Here is an 18,341-nt window from a genome sequence, read left to right on the forward strand (position 1 = left end):
CCTGTGAGGGGGATGAGGTAGGAAGAGGAAGCAGCTACCTTGAGGACACTGCTCCAAAGCACACTGCAAAAATAATCCTGTTTGAGAATGCTGTAACTGCCCTGGCTCAGTACTAGGGAATCCTGGGAACTATAGTTTATTGTGGCACCAGAGCTCTCCGTCAGAGAAGGCTAAATGTCTCACAAAATTAGTTCCCAGAATCCCCTGGCATTGAGCCAGGGCAGTTAAAGTGGCCTCAAACTGGATTATTTCTGCAGTGTGTTTTGGACCACTATTTCATACCCTCCAACCTTTCACAGATGAAAAGTGGGACACGTCTGGCTAAACAACACCAAAATGTGGTGAAGCTGGCAAAAGTTATAAATGAGGAACAACACAGAAGGTAGGAGAGTCTGAGACAGCTTGCTTTTACTTGACTCTACTGGGAAGAATAGATTCCACCAGTCCTTTTCTCATGTTGAGTTAATGGAATGCAAACTACCTTTGCACACTTTGAATTTAGTTGACAGCAATGGAAGTAAGGTGAGGACAAAGGGAGAAAGTGGAAGAGGAGAGAGAAACTGGGACATTTTAAAAGCGACTGAAAATTGGGATTTTCCTTGCCAAATCAGGACAATGACAAACTCTGGGACAAAGGAAGAAGAAGATTTGACCCCACATCTCTCTGATATTGGCCCAGCAGTATGTCGACTATACTCCACTGCACCCCATGCTTAAAATAAGAGGTTGCTGAAAGAAACAGACTTCTTGATCCAGTTCTCTAGAATTTTGATCCTGAAGCCCAGGAGTAAGTCCTCCCTGCTTTAAAAACAGGGCGTCAAGCTTTTTATCCAAGATTAATGAGACTGTAAATAATACTAATTCATTTGCATTTTGACAGCTGCTTTCATCATCTGGAATATCTCCAAAACTATTTTCATATTTACCTTCTAAAGAGAAATGAAAGCACAGGAGAAAGGATAGGTGTGCAAAGGGCTCCAAGCTGCGTATTAACTGAGTCAGATGATGGATGGACACAAAGCTTGGAGGTCAAGTCTTCTTCTTTGGAGGTTTTTAAAGAGAGGTTGGATGGCCATCTGTCTCTTCCATTTCTATGATTCAACGATTCTATGATTTTAAGTCCTTGCTTTGCCATCTCACCAGCCTCTTGGTGAGTTATCACTACCAGGGAATATGTTTTTTTCCCTCATACTCCTGCTGGAGGGATCTCTATCAGAGGATGGCCCCAGAGCTCCCTGAGGCAAACATCATGGAGAAGTAGTCTGTGTCATGGGATTTTAAGGCAGATCTGGGAAATCAAGGTACAATGGGGTATGTGTGAATAGCCCACTGAGATATTGGGCCCCTCTCCTCTAGCATTTACCCATCCTTGCTTCAGTCGATTCCTTCCGGATTTATTCTCCTGAATTTCTTTGTTATTTATAAACATTGGTAAACTACTAATACCTGAAGACTTCAGGTGAAAAAACCATGTGAGGCAATAATGAAACATACAAGATACACACTTTGTAGAATTAAAAGAGGGTCGCTGAAATGCGTAACTACACCTTGTCACCCAACCTGACTCCCCAAACCTCTCTTAACAACCAGCAGCCACATTGAGCAGTGGAGATTTGTCCTGCTGGCTATCAGGATGCAACAAGATGAAGTCTACAGCTCTCTCCTGCCAGTGATCTGCGGTGTGGCAAGGAGTTGCAACACAGGTCCTGCCTCTGGATGCCAGCCAATAGCTATGTTGCCCATGAAACAGATGGTCAATTAGACCACAGAAGGAAAGCTTGCACAAAAAAGGTCAGTTTTCAACATGCATCTAAAAATATCCAATGCTGTACAGCCACATTCAGTTTAAGGCTTCAGAAGCAGAGAATTCCATGTGGAGCCAGTGTGGTGTAGTGGTTTGAGCTTTGGACTATGACTCTGGAGAGCAGGGTTTAAATCCTGGCTTGGTCACTGAAATCCATTGGGTGACCTTGGGCTACCGGTAGTTTCATTCTCTCAGCCTCAGAGGGTGGCAATGGCAAACATGTTATTATTAAGCTTTATTTATATAGCACTCTGAAGAAACATGCCAAGAAAACCCAGGACAGTTTCACTTTAGGGTGGTCATAAGTAGGAAAGAACAACAAGAACAACAATAATAACAACAAGCTATTGTACATTCTGATGCACCTGGACATGGAAGGTACTTGTGGGACCCTATCATGCCTGTGCATCCATACTGACCTGTGCAACTCAGTGTGTATTCAGTTATGTAATGTTGCAATTCAGCACAAGAACGGCATAACCCAAGCAATGCATCACTTCTCATGCAGAATTTTATGCTGTGCAACTCTGATGTAGGATCTCAGCCATTGGGTCTATATGAGAAAAGCAATCTCTCAAGTGAGTGGGTCAAGTAATTGCTCCTGGATATTTGCCACATAAGTGAAACAGCCTTTAGAACGGAAACAGAAAGATGGGACACAGGTATCAATCAGGCTCCTAAAGCGGCACCCTGCAGGGAGAACTCGGGACCTGTCAGACACAGCTCCATTTGTTTCTTCCTTTATCCTTTCCTATGTCTGCATGCACCAAACAATAAGACTTGTTTGCTTTTTGCTTTCCTCTTCAAAAAGCTTGCCAGAGCAATGAGATGGTTCTTACTTTCCCACTTTGACTGCCATGTTGAGTGGCATGTTCTCAATTCTACCTCCTTTATCATCGTCTCAAATATGATCTTCCTATCAGGCGCTGATCACAGTGAGGTACTCGGGGACTGATAAGAGATGAGGCATCTTTCTGTGCTGTCAACATCAAGGTCCCCTGGATTGTCACTCAGGAGGAGGTGGCAGGATTCCAGCCATAAAGTACAGTAATGCACTCAGATTTCTGGAGAATCTTAAAGGTAATTCTTTCTTCCTCTCTCCTCACCCAATTCTCCCTTTGGTTACTAAGGTTTCTTACTTATCTTCCCTACTGGGTGGGCAAGAGATGGCAGATTTTGTTTTTGTTTTTGTTGTTTAGCTCCTGTTCCTCTGACTCCCTTGGACTACTCTCCTTTCTGGCAGAAAAGAAGGATGTTTCCTCATAAGCCTCCAGATGAAGTTATTCATCTTTAAAAAGATTGTAGGAGGTCTTTACACTGTTGAACACACTTTCTTTCAAAACCCACAGCAGGCTTCCCAGCTACAGTATTCTATGTCTCCTCTGGTTTGGACATTTTTGTAATCCATATGGATACCAGAGAGCCCCAAAGGCCAAAAACAGGCCCCCAGACATATTGAAGTTATTCACCTTTGACCTAAGGTGCATCTACATGGTAGAAATAATGAGGTTTGACACCATTTTTAGTGCTCTAGCTCCATCCTACGGAGCACTGGAATTTGTATTTGTACAAGGTCTTTGCCAGAGTGCTGGTGGGTCATAAAACTGCAAATCCCAGGATTCTGTAGAATAGAGCTAAGGCAGTTACAGTGGGATCAAATGCATTATTTATACAGTACAGATGCACCCCTAGAGGAACGTAAGAGGCTGCAGTCAAACCAGGTGAGAACAGTAGAAAGTGATGCTCATGTATAAGTTGAAGTCAGATTTGACCTGTGGCTAGGTTGAGGATAAAACTTGGAGTTTCCTTCAATGTGTGAATATGTGCATATGGCAAGAGTGACTCTCACTTAGGCTTTCCTTCATTGTTTCAGCTTTCATTTCAGCCAAACGTGTGGGCTGGAAGGGAACTCTTAAACAAACAGCAATATCAATCAATCACTCTTTCTGCTTGGCTTTTTCTTGCTAAACTCCTCTCCTCAGGACATGGGAAAACCTGAAAGAGCTGCTATAGTGACCCATAAATAAGTCGACCTGGGGTTTTAGGGTCAATTTTTGGGCATAAATGTTTAGACTTAAAGACAAATATATATGGTAAGTTAGGAGAGGCTGAAGCAGGTTGCTTTTGCCTGAATCTACTGGAAAGGGCAGATTCCACTTCTGATCTCCATTTCCCCCTGCTGAGTTAACTGAATGCAAACTACTTTTTCATTCTGAGCCCAGTCTGTAGCAATTGAAATAAGCTGAGGGCCAAGGAAGAAGAGACTGGAACTAGGACATTTTCAAAGCAGCTGAAAAACTGGGATGAGAGAGGATTAATTGAGACTTTCTCCACAGTTGGTGAGGTATGCCTTTGGTTGCAGAAAAGGCATGAGTTCAGAGTGATAGCTATCTCTGCTGGTCAGGGGGTTGACAGTTGGCAGGGAGAAAGGAGAGGAGAAATCTCCTTTTCCTGATGTCTTAGTTGAAGGCTTTAGCTAATTTTGGAGAGCTGGGAGGTGGCAGAAGGGCAATCAATACATTGCTAAGTGAATTAACACAGTAGAAGGATGTGTTTGCAACGTGCTCCATTTACTGGCCAAGGCCAAACCGTGGAGAGCCTTACTCAGTACTTCAGGCTGAGCTCCTGCAAATGTCTAACGGAAACCATCGTCCCTGTCACTGCTGGATGTGTTCCAGCAAACCTGAAAGGCAGCGAGGTTATTAAACAGCCTTGCAGAGCTTGGCAGGCACTGATCATGAGTGCTGCATGCTAATTACATCTCCTGACATCTTATCTGCTTCCTCAGGCTCTCTTGCTGCATATGTAGGAACATCTCCTGTGGAGGCTGGCCCCGATGCGTGCTTGCATTTTGTTGGAGGCGACAATGTTGAGGTGGGTCCCTTCAGTGGTGGAATTAATTCTGCTTTCAGGAACAAAACCATTGCCAGTTCATTTAGAACTCCAAAAACGTAGGGAGAAAATCTGAGGAAGGGATTATTTGAAGCAACCCTGATTTTAAACTAGAAAGATGTGGTTGGCTGGCATCCTGTCGGTGAGTTACAGTGGCATAAGTCAGACCTACAGCATTGCCGCTCACCTTTTCAGCTCATTGCATGGGCTGTTCTGACCATGCAATGACTGAAAATCCCTTCCTAAATCCACTGTGTAAGCAGTGCAGCCTTGCGAAATAGCCATTTCCATGTTGTCAGAGAGCAGGGAAGGTTAGTGGTGATGCGTCCAGCTATTTTCCTGTATCTGGAAGTGCTGCAAGGATGTCATCTCCAGGAAGTCACTGGGGAATCCCAAAAGTTTCTGCAAATACCTGGTGCAATGCATCTCTGTTGATCTCCCCACTCTCCAACAACACGGAAACAGCCATGTTTGGGGGTCAGGGAAGAGCTGTGCTGGAGAGCTTACAAGGTTTTTTGGAGGGAATTTTATGACTCTTTGTCTCTCAGAACCCACATGGCTAAAAAGGAGGAATGGCCTCAGTCTACATGGATATCCCGCCATATCAACAATTTGATAAAATGCACACCTGTGACTCTAATATAATAATAATAATAAATAATAATAATAATAGGTTTTATTTATATACCGCCCAATCACTGGGAATCCGAGCGGTTTACAATAGAGGGGATAACAGACAGTTCCCTGCCCACAGGCTTACAATCTAAAAGACACGACACAAAAGGAGAAGGGAATGGTCATTTTATTCTTTCTCCAGTAAAGCTTTGAAAGCTTGCATCATGTATTTTGTGCATTTTGGCTGGCCCAAATAGAGGTGTTGCTGTTTTGTGGATTTTGTATGTTATTGTACCTTGCTGTATGATCAACAAGCCTACCTCTGGATGTGTTAACTTAGGCTGCATCCACACTACAGAAATAATCCAGTGAGATACTACTTTAACTGCTAGGGCTCAGTGCTATGGAATCCTGGGATTTGCAGTTTGTCACGGCACCAGAGGTCTCTGACAGAGAAGGCTAAATCAAATGTCTTACAAAACTACAATTCCCAGAACTCTATAGCATTGAGCCATGGCAGTTAAAGTAGTGTCAAACTGAATGTTTTCTGCAGTGAGGATGCAACCTTAAAAATCTTATTCTATTAGCTAAACCAGAAGAGCTTTTTCAACCTTTTAGAATGGGAAAACCCATACAAAAAAGCTGTGAAACAACCAGATTGTGTCATAGAGAAGGGAGGATGGCCACCTTGGAAAGGTCAGAGGAATAGGAATAAGGATCTGAGAAGGAATAGAAGTTCTCTGGCTGAAACCCAAAGAATGGTTCCTCTTTCCCAGAATTATCTTTATTCCTGTTCAGTGTATAGACCAACTTAATCTGTCAATTAATCAGCTCAGCCTGGTTCATCAATGCAAAAAAATGGCCTTATCTGGGAAAGAGTCCTAATTGCATTGCAATCCATTGGCTGGAGGAAAGAAAAGGATAATTATAAGGAAGCAAAGTGTTGGAGCCGAGCCGGAAAGCGTGCTCTTCTGGAATGAAAACCCGGAGAGGCCCAATGCATTTTGATTGTTCAAAAATGTCTTCCTGGGGATCATTTCTCTCCAGAGAGCGCGAGTGCGTTCTCTTTGCAGCGAAAGAACATCAGACGGCTCCCTTGAGGAAGATTGGAAATCAAAGGACGGTGGGCTTCTCACAATTCTGATTCTGCAAGAATAAACTTTCCATTTCAGTTCCCAATCTGAAGCATGTCTCTCGCCTCCTTTTTTCTTTCCTTTGCTTTTCTTCTCTCTGGCACTTTTTAAGCGATAGCTGAACATCCCTTGGCTCTCTTTGGAATTAGCTGAGAAACTCAGTTTGCTCCCCTCTTCTGAATCACTACATACTAAATAGATGGGTTTTGAAAAAAGTTTCTCCCCCCCCTTGTATTTTGCTCCAACCCCCACAATATCTTCAGAGTACAACAGAGAGACACCATCTCGCCACCTCCTGTGAACTGCTAACTCCCTTATAGGCATGTACATCTATGCTTCTTTCATTGTCAGGTATAAAAATAAGGAATTTCAAAAGTCACCCTCTCTATATGCACCAAGTAAGATGACAACAGAATTTTTAAAGCACCTTTTAAAAGTGGGAAGGATTTGGTTTTGCATTTTGGTATGTGTGTGCCAAATAGAGGCATACCTTAGTTAACAAAGTCCAGTAGAAGTTCTTTCAGGGATGTCTGCACATGCAAGTGTCCATTATACACATGAATGCTTTTTTCACATCCATCCACCCACCCACTCATCCATCCATCCATCCATCCCTTTATTTTTATCTCACCTTTCTCCCAGGCTGGACGTCAAAGCAGCTTACAACCCACCCCACCTCCCAGAGAATGTGATAAAACAGATAAAGTAAAAACAGCAACATGAAAAATCAAGATTAAAACAGTATTAAATAACAACAGAATCGGAGACCTGCCCCACTGCAGAGATAAAGCAGTTTGACACCACTTTAACTGTCAGGATTCCATATGAAATGGCATAGCAATTAAAATGGAATAAAACCACTATAATTCTGTAGTGAGAAAGGACCCCATGAAGATGTCAAGTTGCAACTGGGACTAGTCTGTGTGTCATAGGAAACAACAGCCAAGGTCCACTTGCCCAGAGATGTAGTTACCAGGATGGGGCAAAATGAGGGTATTGTCCCATCAGTATGAATTCTTGGCGTTCTGCGTGCCTTCAAGTTATCACAGACTTATGGCACCTTTAAGGCAAACATATTGTGGGGGTTTCTTGACATGATTTGTTCAGAGCCTCAGAGGAGACATGCTATTGCCTTCGCTTAAGGTTGAGAGAGTGTGATTTGCTCAGGGTCACCCAATAGGTTTCATGGTCAAGTGGGGAACCCTGGTTTCCAGAGTCTTAGTCCAACATTCAAACCACTAAGTCATGCTGGCTCTCTGTGATTTTTTTCTTCATTCCCAGCACCAGATCCCATCTGATCATGGAAGCTAAGCAGGGTCAGTCCTGCTTAGTACTTGGATGGGAGATCACCAACAAATATCATGTGCTGGAGGCTATATTTCAGAGGCAGGAACGGACAGAATCACCTCTGAGGATTCATTGCCTAAGAAAAGTTCATGAAATTAATGTGGTTGCCATAAGCAGACAGGCAACATGAAGGCACATAACCCATCCCCACCCCCACACAATTTTTAACATTGCAGTAACTTTAAACTTCAGTTGAGCATTTAAAGATATAGTTTAGGCAGCCAAAGAAAAGGGATGGGCAGAGACTATATTTGCATTGCAGAAATAATCCAGTTGGACACAGCTTTACCTCCCATGGCTCAATGTTATGGGATTCTGGGATTTGTAGTTTGTTGTGGCACCATAGAATTCTGACAGGAAAGGCTAAATATCTCACTAAATTGCACACCCTAGAATTCCATAGCCTTGAGCTATAGCAGTCAAAGTGGCATCAAATTGCATTATTTCGGCAGTGCAGATGCAACCAGAGTTACCAAGGGAAAGTGAACATAGCAAATATGAGTTTATGATGTGAACAATTTTCCGTGTTTCAGTCTCTGCAATGCTGGAAATTTGGGCAATGAAAGAACATTTCACAGGGGGAGGGGATAGAATTAATCTTTAGAGGGGCAATGCCCTCATTTTGCTTCTCCTGTAGTGACAGCCCTGTCGAGTTGCCTATTGTAAGTTCATTAGAGCTCCTTCAAAGGAAGGGAAAAAAATGTGAGGAAATTGACATCAAAAAGCAACAAGAAAGAGCCCTCCCGAAACTCACTGGCAACTCAGAGGTTGTTTGATCTTCAGTCTTGACCCCTACGTGTGCCACAAAGTACTTTGATGACAAATCTGCCCCCCCTTCCTTCTCAGACTTCTGATGGGAAACTTAGTCACTTCTACTCTTCCAGTGCTTGCAAAGCCAGCTGCTCCCGACAATAGTCATGCTCTTCCTATTTTGTGCATGGTGACACTTGAAAGCTTCTTGATGCCACCTAAATCTGCTACAAGCAAGGAATAGCTTTCTAATTGCATCTCATTTGACTTACAGCCCTGACCTCTCCCTGTCTGGATTTACAGCCCCAAATGAGGAACATAACATGCTTTACACTTGGCCAGCTTTTGGCCAGTAGATAATCCCATCATGCCCATATCAAAGAGTTTAGTAATTTGCTTAACCCTAACTAAACACACAGCCAGGCCTTGCTAACATCCACAGCAGGCTTGATTTTTCCATCTGCTCCTCCTGGCTGCAAAAGCCAAGAAGAAGCTGCCTTTGGTTTAGGCCAGGCAAAATGCCCTGGCACCATTCATCATGGGGACCCAGGCTTTTCTAACACTTGGTTCCTTCCTTAAGCAGGGATGTTTAACAGGCCGGATGTTTCCCTAAAGAGCATTGGGAGTTGCAGTCCTTAATAGATTGCCGGGAACTCCATATTTGTCTCTTTTTAGTGCTATTCTGTAAGTGTCAGGATTCCTTGATTAGCAGCCATGACAATTTGTCAAATTGATTCTTCCAGTGCTGGGATAGATAAATGGATTGGGTCATGGTCTGGGGCCCCTTTCCACTCCTAGGATCCCACAGGTTGCCCAACAGCACACAAAAGTAAGTTTCCATGTTGTTGTTGTTGTTGTTGATGATGATGATGATGTTGTTAACTGCTCTTGAGTCCACCACAACTCATGGGTACCCTGTGGGGCCTCATTTCCACTACAAAATAAATCATTTTTTGAGTCAAACTGATGAAGCGATTTAGTCCTGAATAGACATTCACATTATTCGAGCCGTGATCAAACATACCTATTTCAATTCAAAAGCTCCAGGAACAGAGATTCCACCCCAACATCAGAAGGGCCTTCCTGACAGTAAGGGCTGTACGACAGTGGAACACACTTCTTTGGAGTGTAGTGGAGTCTCCCTCCTTGGAGGTCTTTAAACAGAGGCTGGATGTCCATCTGCTGGGTATGCTTTGATTGAGAGTTCCTGCATGGCAGGGGGTTGGACTGGATGGCCCTTGTGGTCTCTTCCAACTCTATGATTCTATGATTCTAATTTAAACCACTTTGCATTCACATTCAGCAATGGATCGATTCAACATGGAATCGCCTCACGGGGTGACCGCACCACAGAAACCGAATCAAATAGACAGTGCGTTCACACTTGTGCTGAATCAATTCATTTCAAAAGAAGTGAGGAATGCCACAGATCCGGACAAACTGGTTTAAGTGGGTTTAGTGCTGCACCCCCCCCCCCCCCCCCCTGGCAAGGGGTGTCAGCAATTTGGTGCAAGTGCAAACAAGGACCATTTAAACCACTTCACATTGGTTTGAAAACCAGTTTATTATGTAGTGGGAATTAGGCACTGGATGAGACATCTCCAAGCCCTATCCTCCACCCAGGTCCTGAAAATCCCCCTGTCCTCTGCTTAGATCCTGCAAATCCATGCTTATGACTGCTCTGATTGAGACTGTCCATATGGCATGTGGTCATCCTTCCTTTCTACTTCCCTCTATCTTTCCTAGCATTATTGTCTTTTCTAATGAGTCATGGCCAACATACAACAGCTTGAATTTGATCATCTTGGCTTCCAGGGAGATTTCAGGCTTGATCTGTTCAAGGACCCATTTGTTTGTTCTTTTGGCTGTCCAAGGTATCCTTAACACTCTTCTCCAGCACCACATCTCAAATGAGTTGATTTTCTTCCTATCCACTTTCTTCATTGTCCAGTTTTCGTATCCATACATGGTGACTTTCATACCCTTCAACATTTCACACATGAAAGCCAGGACTCATGGCCAGGAAACATCACACTTTGGCCAAGATGGCAAACATTATTACTGATGATGAACACACAAGCTAGGAAATGTTGCAACTGTTTGTTTTTGCCCACAGGGAAGGGCATTTCACTATACTAAACTGTAGTTTGAGAGAGAAGAAAATTGAAATAAGAGAAATGAGAAAGGAGCCTTTCGTTTGGATCTGTGCTGGCTACTTCATTTTATTTATGATCTTCAAACTATTTAAAAATCATTTCAGTATTGTTAAGATGGAATCTCCTTTCTGTTATTAGAATCCATTGGGGTCTTACCCTCTGGAGCATCCATCTGCCACATGACAGGTCCTTGAGATACTTGAAGGTGGCTATCCAATTACCTCTCCATTTCCTCCTGTCCAGGATAAACATACCCAGTTCCTCCAACTGTTTCTCCAAAGGCTCAATTTCTAGATCTTTCCTATTTTGGTCACCATCCTCTGGTCATGTTCCAATGTATTGACATCTTTGTCTCAGTACCTGCAAATTTATGGCCAAGATTGTACCTTGTGCTTTTGTTGTTATTACCTCCTTCAAACTGACTCTGATTTACAGTGATTCTATCACAGAGTTTTTCCTGGTGAGAGGCCACTGCCTTCATTGTAGTGTGAGACCATATGATTTGTACAAAGTCACCCAGTAAGTTTCTATGGCAAGTGGGGATTTGAACTCTGTCCTCCCAGGGTCCTAGTCCAACACTCAAACCGTGATACCGTGCTGGTTTTCACATTGTGTTTATGTAGTGTAAACATACAACTCATGGCATTTTGCGGTTCTTATGCTACATTACTTTTCTAAATATTGAAATTGTGCAACCAAGTGTTCATCTGCCAGTGTAATTGCTCATTGTTCCATTGTGTTTCCAAAGAAGGAATCAAATGGTACAACAAAAGCACCGACAGAAAGTTATCCGAGAACATAAAACAGCATGTGAAATGGTTACACTTGTCGAACTCTGCCTACACAACTGTGAACAGGTTATATCCATTGGATATAACAAAAAAGTACAGCCACTGGTGTAAGGGAACTTAGATGTGCATGTGGCAGCAACATGACTCAATGCCCATATTTCAGTTTGTTCCATCTGTGTAACATGCACATGTCACGGTTGACATTTAGTTTTCATCAACACCACACCGGGTGATTTTGCTAGTAAATCATATGCTTTTCCCCTACATAGCAAATTCATTGTCCTCAATCTGAAGCATCTGAGACAGGGATGATGTGCCTCAGGCATCTGAGTTTGTGTTTGCTAGTGGGATTCTTTGCCCTAAAGGCATCTGTGTCATATAATACATTTTTTGCCCATTTTTACTATCTTCTAGGTATGAAATGAATATCTATCGTTTTCACTGCTAGGGAGCAGAGATCACATTATTTGCAGCTATAGATCAGTGTTCTGAATACACTAAACATTTTCTGACCAGCTAGCTGAGGAAGATCTTACATGGGAGTTGGAGTAGATCGGGGAGAGAAAATGTAATGCCTGGTTGCGCAAGAAGCTGCACATTAAATTTGGTGCAACAGCTGAAACTTAATGCAAAGCATTCCTATCACTCTGGAAGGGAACATGGAATATTGTGACTGCATGTGGGGTGCCTTTAAAAATGGGTCAGAAACATCAACTGCTAAAGACTTCTGAGGTCCAGGTACTTGGGAGAAGGCAGGAAGTCATAGCACATAACACCAGCAGCAGGGGATGAGGGGCTGGTCACTTCCATGTCATTGGAGTTGTTAATCTGGGTTTAAATGGAAGGATCTATCCAAGGCCCTGGACCCTACCTCCACAAAAAGGTTCAGTAGCTTGGGAACTCCAGACTGGATTCACCTTCCCAGGAAAATGGAAGCCACCGGTTGCCACATGGCAGTGATATTTGCTACCTGTTCATTTCTAGGGCCATTTGGAAGTGCTATTGATCACTTTTAAAGCCCTAAGTGGTTTGTAGATTACCTGTAGGACTTGTAGCACCCATACAAATCTGCCTGGCCATATAAGGGACCTCTCAAGCTCTGCTCCTGATCCCACCATCAAGATCAATAAGATTGGAGGACTTTTTAGGGTGGGCATAGGAGCAGATAGAGCCAGTGTGGTGTAGAGGTTATGATTGTGGAGATCAGTGTGGAAACCCCTGCTCAGCCATGGAAACCCACTGGGGGACCTTGGTTGAGTCACACACTCTCAGCCCCAGAAAACCCTGTGATAAGTTCACCTTAGGGTCGCCATAAGTCAAAAATGACTTGAAGGCATACAACAACAACAACATGGGGACTGATAAATGCTGTGAGTATGCAAGTACCAGGATGTTACATTATCTCTAAAGTTATCTGGAGTCTTTCTCTCCAGGGTACACTATAACAAATATTTACAAATTATTGATTTTATAGTGTGTGGGTACCAAAAACCTAATGGGTGACAGTCTGAAAAGGAGAACGTTCATGATCAAGCATGGAGGCTTTCTATATCAAATGGATTCTGGAACATGTGGACAACCTTCATGGATAGTGGAGGCTCTCTTTTTCCACCTGTCTCCCTCCACACATAGAAGGGTGAGGAAATCAGGGTTGAGGGAGAGGAAGCTACTAGGATGCACTCTTCTCCTGGCTGTTGTTGTTGTTGTGGACCTTCAAGTCATTGTTGACTTATTGCGACCCTAAGGCAAACCTATCATGTGGTATTCCTGGCAAGGTTTGTTCAGAGGGAGTTGGCCATTGGCTTCCTCTGAGGCTGAAAGTAAGTGACAGGTTTGCATAGTGGAGCGATGATTCAAACCCTGGTCTCCAGAGCCATAGTCCAATACTCAGACCACTACACCACAATGAATATTATTATTCTTTTTGTTTTTTGTTAAGTCTGAAATGAACATCTATTTTCTTGTTAATCTGTACCTGGTGCATGTTTTACATATCTTCCAGTGTCTCCCAGTGAAATCTTATACGAGGCATGCATGAAAACATTGAGGCTTAGGGGAATTACACTGTGCTGTCTAGGTTGGTGTTGATGAATTTGCTGAAGGGCTGAGATCCATGGGCCCTTTCACACCATCCAATTGTAGTGCTATGATCCCGCTTTGACTATCATGGCTTCGTCCTATGCAATCCTGGGGTGAGGCCTGAAGTTCTAGAGCAGGAGTGGACAGCCATGGAAGGCCAGGGAGTTGCATTAGAAGACCGAGGAGGATCACCTTCCTCACAGAAAAATTTCATACGGACGTGTGTATATGTAGATAGATTAAACATTAATACAATTCCGACCACATTTTGTAAATATATCTAAAACACAACCAATAATAACAAACAAACAATAATCAAACAAATGCAATTAAATCATTAAACAAAAATAAACATACACTACTGATTCCACTCCCCTATGGATACTGTATATACCATTATTATTCTACTTTCTCCTCTATAATACTATATTTAAGCTTCTATAATATACCAATTCTGTTTGTACTACTGACTCCACTCCTCCCATGGATACGCATCACTATTATTCTACTTGTTCACATATAATAGTATATTTAAGTCTCTACAATATACCAGTTCTGTTTACACTACTGACTCCTCTCCTCCCATGCATATATATACCACTATTATTCTACTTCCTCATATATAATACTATATTTCAGCCTCTACAATATTCCAACTCTGTTTATTTTACAAAAGCTAAAACTCACATCCTCAGTATGACTGGAGGTTTGTAATAAACAAATCCTAATCTTTCCTTAAAATTATTCAGTGATTTTTTATTTGATCACATGTGCATCAACAGTGGAAAAGCAGTGTGATTGGGAGGCATTAATGGGTTTTGCCCATCATTGAGAAGGAGTACTCCAGCAACAGATGGACTACAGACCAGCTTCTAGACAGACACAGAGATAAGGTACAGCCACAGACAAGACTATCCTATTCTAATTCCACTTTTCAAGCCTCATGTGATAAAGTCCTTAGATAACACAGTAAGCTTGGTAAGTACACAGAATAGCTTAGCATGTCAGAGGGACATTTGAAATTAGAACATAGCCCAGAGGAGAAAAAGAGTAAAGATAGACACAACAGTAGTTTTCCGTTATTCAAAAGGCTGTCATGCAGAAGAAGGAGCAGCCCCGTTTTTCATTTATCTGGAAGACTGGACTAAAACCAAGTGGGTGGAAATTGCCAGGAAGATGATATGGCTAAACACTAGAAGAAGCTTCTTTTTAAAAATATATCTGTTTGAAGTGGAAAAGACTGCCAGGATAGGGGGTAGACTCTCTTCTTGGATAAAATATGGGGGTAGCTGCAAGGTCTATAGTTAGGTAGCTAGACTGAGATGAGGTTTCTGCTCTAGATGATGCACTCTTGATTCTGAATACATGGCAAAGTGGCTGTCCTCTTAGTAGAACTTGAAGTCTGGTGAACAGAGGAGTAATAGCATTGCATGAGTAGAAGTGAAATAGGATATGCTGAATAATCAAGCACCTGACATCCAGAGGCAGCCAACTATAAATGTCCCAACAGCAGCTGGGAGTCCTTGTTGCTCATAATTGTTCAAATTCCCCAATTGGCAGTGGTTCCTGTACTCATGTATTTCTTGGGATTCTTGACCTTTGGAGTAGCTATGTTTAACATCTCATTGCCTTATTCTTCCAGCTTTGGTTATCTGGACTACTAGTTCCTTGTAATGAATTTTGGACCAGATGTAGCTTTGCCCCTGCAAAGTTTCCCTTCAGCTTCTGTGGACGTCCTCTCCTCCCACATGACCTGGACTGTCTTGACTTACCTGTATATGTTTTACCTTGTCGCTTGATTCCTGTAGACACAAGAGACACAATACAGTTGACCCGGATTTTTTATACACAGATTCAAGCATACACAGTTTGAAAATGTTCAAAAAAAGTATAAATTTCAAATATCAAACCTTGATTTTCCATTTTTTTAATAAGGGATACAATTTTGCTATGTCATTATATTTAATGGGGCTTGAGCATACACGGATTTTGTTATACACGGGGGATTTTGGAACCAAACCCTAGCGTATAACAAGGGTCCACTGTACTGCAATTCAGTAACAAAGTAGAACTGTGCAATCACTATGTAACTGTGTCCACATATAGCTAAGCTCTGTCCCCTCAAGGTAGGATCTCAACCAGTGCATTGCTTTTTGGGATGCATAGCCAATGCTCAGTCACACTGTCTGGAGACAAAAATCTTGGCTGTAGACAAAAGCCCTTTCTGTGAAGCAGAGGTTTGGTTGGCCACTTACTGCAGGATTCTGTACTAGTTATTACCAGCCTATGGGGTTAGACTAATGATCAAAACCCACTGCAGAAATAAATATGGTTTGAGACCACTGTAACTGCCCTGGCGTAATGATAGGGAATTCTGAGAACTGCAGTTTTGTGAGACATTTATCCTTCTCTGGGGCTGTGCACACTGGCAGGAAAGGGTGGGTTGGGGTCAGAGTTGGGGTGTTGGGGTGCCACACCACACGGCATGCGGCATCAAAGTGCTCCTCTGGTGCTGCATCCACACAATGCAGTGCCAAAGGAGTGCTGTAATGCTGTGCCGTGGCTATCGCGTCCTTTGCAGGGTGCAAAAAGGAGCTGCTTTTTGTGGCTCTTTTTTGTACCCTGCAAAGGCCAGATCGGGGCCATAGCGTGTGGTTGCTATGGCCCTGAACTGGCTGTAAAAGGGGTGGCCTGCATAGCCTCTCTGTCAGGGAGCTTTGGGGTCAGAACAAACTACAATTCCCAGGATTCCCTAGCACTGAGCCAGGGTAGATTATTTCTGCAGTGTGTTTTGGACCTAAATGACTTCTAAGGATCTTTTGGATCCGAAGACCCAAGGTTCCCTTTTGAAGCCTCAGCACATTCCCTTCTTCACAGGGTGATGCTGTTGCAGAGTAGCATATCCCCATCGGGGCCCATTATGGCTCTTTCAAGGGCATGTTACAATTACGTAAAAACAAGATGATTCACAAAGGACCAGCAAAATTAATGGTTAATCAATGCACAATTGGCTGCTGTTCAGAAACCACGAGGACAGGAAATGGGATAGCACCGAGACACAAAATAAAAAGGTGTAAAAAAAATCATTAACAGACCAGTAGCTAATGAAATTAGATTCAGGTTCAATAGCACTGGAGCCACACACCTCTTAGGGAGAATGCAAGAGATTCATCTCACCTGTTTTGCAATTCCATTTTGCTTTTGCTATTACAACTTTCGTTTTATCATTCATTCATTAAAATCTCATACATTTCATTAATCTGTTTTTGAATTCACCATTCCTTCATTGTGGTTTACATTGGTTTGGTGAGTATTTTTCTTTCCTTAGTTCATTTTCCATGCTAACAATGAAGATAACAAAAGCAGAATTAAGGCACAGAACAACATTAGCACTCCTTAGCACTCTTTTTCAACACCATATCTCAAATCAGTTGATTTTCTTACTACTGGCTTTCTTTGCTCTCCAGCTCTCACATCCATACATTGTGATGGGGATACAAAGGTTTGGACAATCCTACTTCAGTATTCAGTGTTATGTCTTTTCATTTTAGGATCTTGTCTATTCTTCCATAGCTGCCCTTCCCACTCTTACTTTTGATTTCTTAGTCTCCATTCTGTGAAGTTGAAGGTTTTCAGGCTGGCATCCATAGATTTTTGTGGGTTTTGGCTATGTGGCCATATTCTAGTAGAGTTTCTTTCTGACGTTTCACCAGCATCTGTGGCTGGCACTGAAGATGCAGCCACAGATGCGGCGAAACGTCAGAAAGAAACTCTACTAGAACATGGCCACATAGCCCGAAAAAACCACTAACAAACTAATTCTGATCAATGTTTGATTCAAGATATGGAAACTGATTATTTTCAGTTTGTCATCATCTAGGATGAACTTAGCACTTTCTTCTTTGACTTTCTTTAGCAACTGTTCCAGCTCTTTGTTTGTTTCTGCTAGTAGTTGGTGTCATCTGCATATCTTAGATTGTTATGTTCCTTCCTCTGATGTTTCCCCATTTCCCCCCTCCCCTTTGAAAATGTCCATAATGGTGTTATCCGACAAGGGAAATTGGAAGTATAATCCAAGGCAATCCGAACACAATCATGGAGTTTAACGTTATTACGTGATAGATTACCCATGCATTTCAGGTAATGGGAAGTCAGTCTGAACGCAATCATGGGGTTTCAGTTATGTCGGTGAGGGTGATCACACGGAATTTTGGGCAGTGGCAAGCTATTTTTGGGCATGGGAATCAGTTTGAACGCATTCGATTTCACTAAATTCGCTGAACTACCAAATTCATTGTGAATGCGTTCTGGCCCACTTTCTTATCATTCGGATTAAGAGAAAATCTCATGTGTGATAAACTCTTTGTCTCCTCCTCCATGGCTTCAGAATTTCAGGATTTCATCTCTGTTTACATCCCCTCCACCTCCCCAAGCAATCAAGAGGATTTCAATGAGAAAAAAGAATAATCTCTTCTCAAATATATCATGCATATGGGCAGCAGTTCTGAAATACTGCATTACAGTGCTGAATGTGATGTACACAGATGCATGATGTACACACACACACACACACACACATGATCAGCCTCCCTGCAAAGACTTGGAAGGTTCATTTGACATTCTGAGCTAGAGAAGAAAATTTGGGTATGTGGCACTCCATTTGTAATACGCCTGAGTTCCAGCAGAATGTGTTTGTACTCTGAATCAGGTAATGAGACTTTAGGAAACCTGCTGGCTTTCTTTCTTTCTTTCTTTCCAAAAAAAAAAAAAAAAA

The sequence above is a fragment of the Sceloporus undulatus genome, chromosome 6, assembly GCF_019175285.1.
Source record: "Sceloporus undulatus isolate JIND9_A2432 ecotype Alabama chromosome 6, SceUnd_v1.1, whole genome shotgun sequence".
NCBI lineage: Eukaryota > Metazoa > Chordata > Lepidosauria > Squamata > Phrynosomatidae > Sceloporus > Sceloporus undulatus.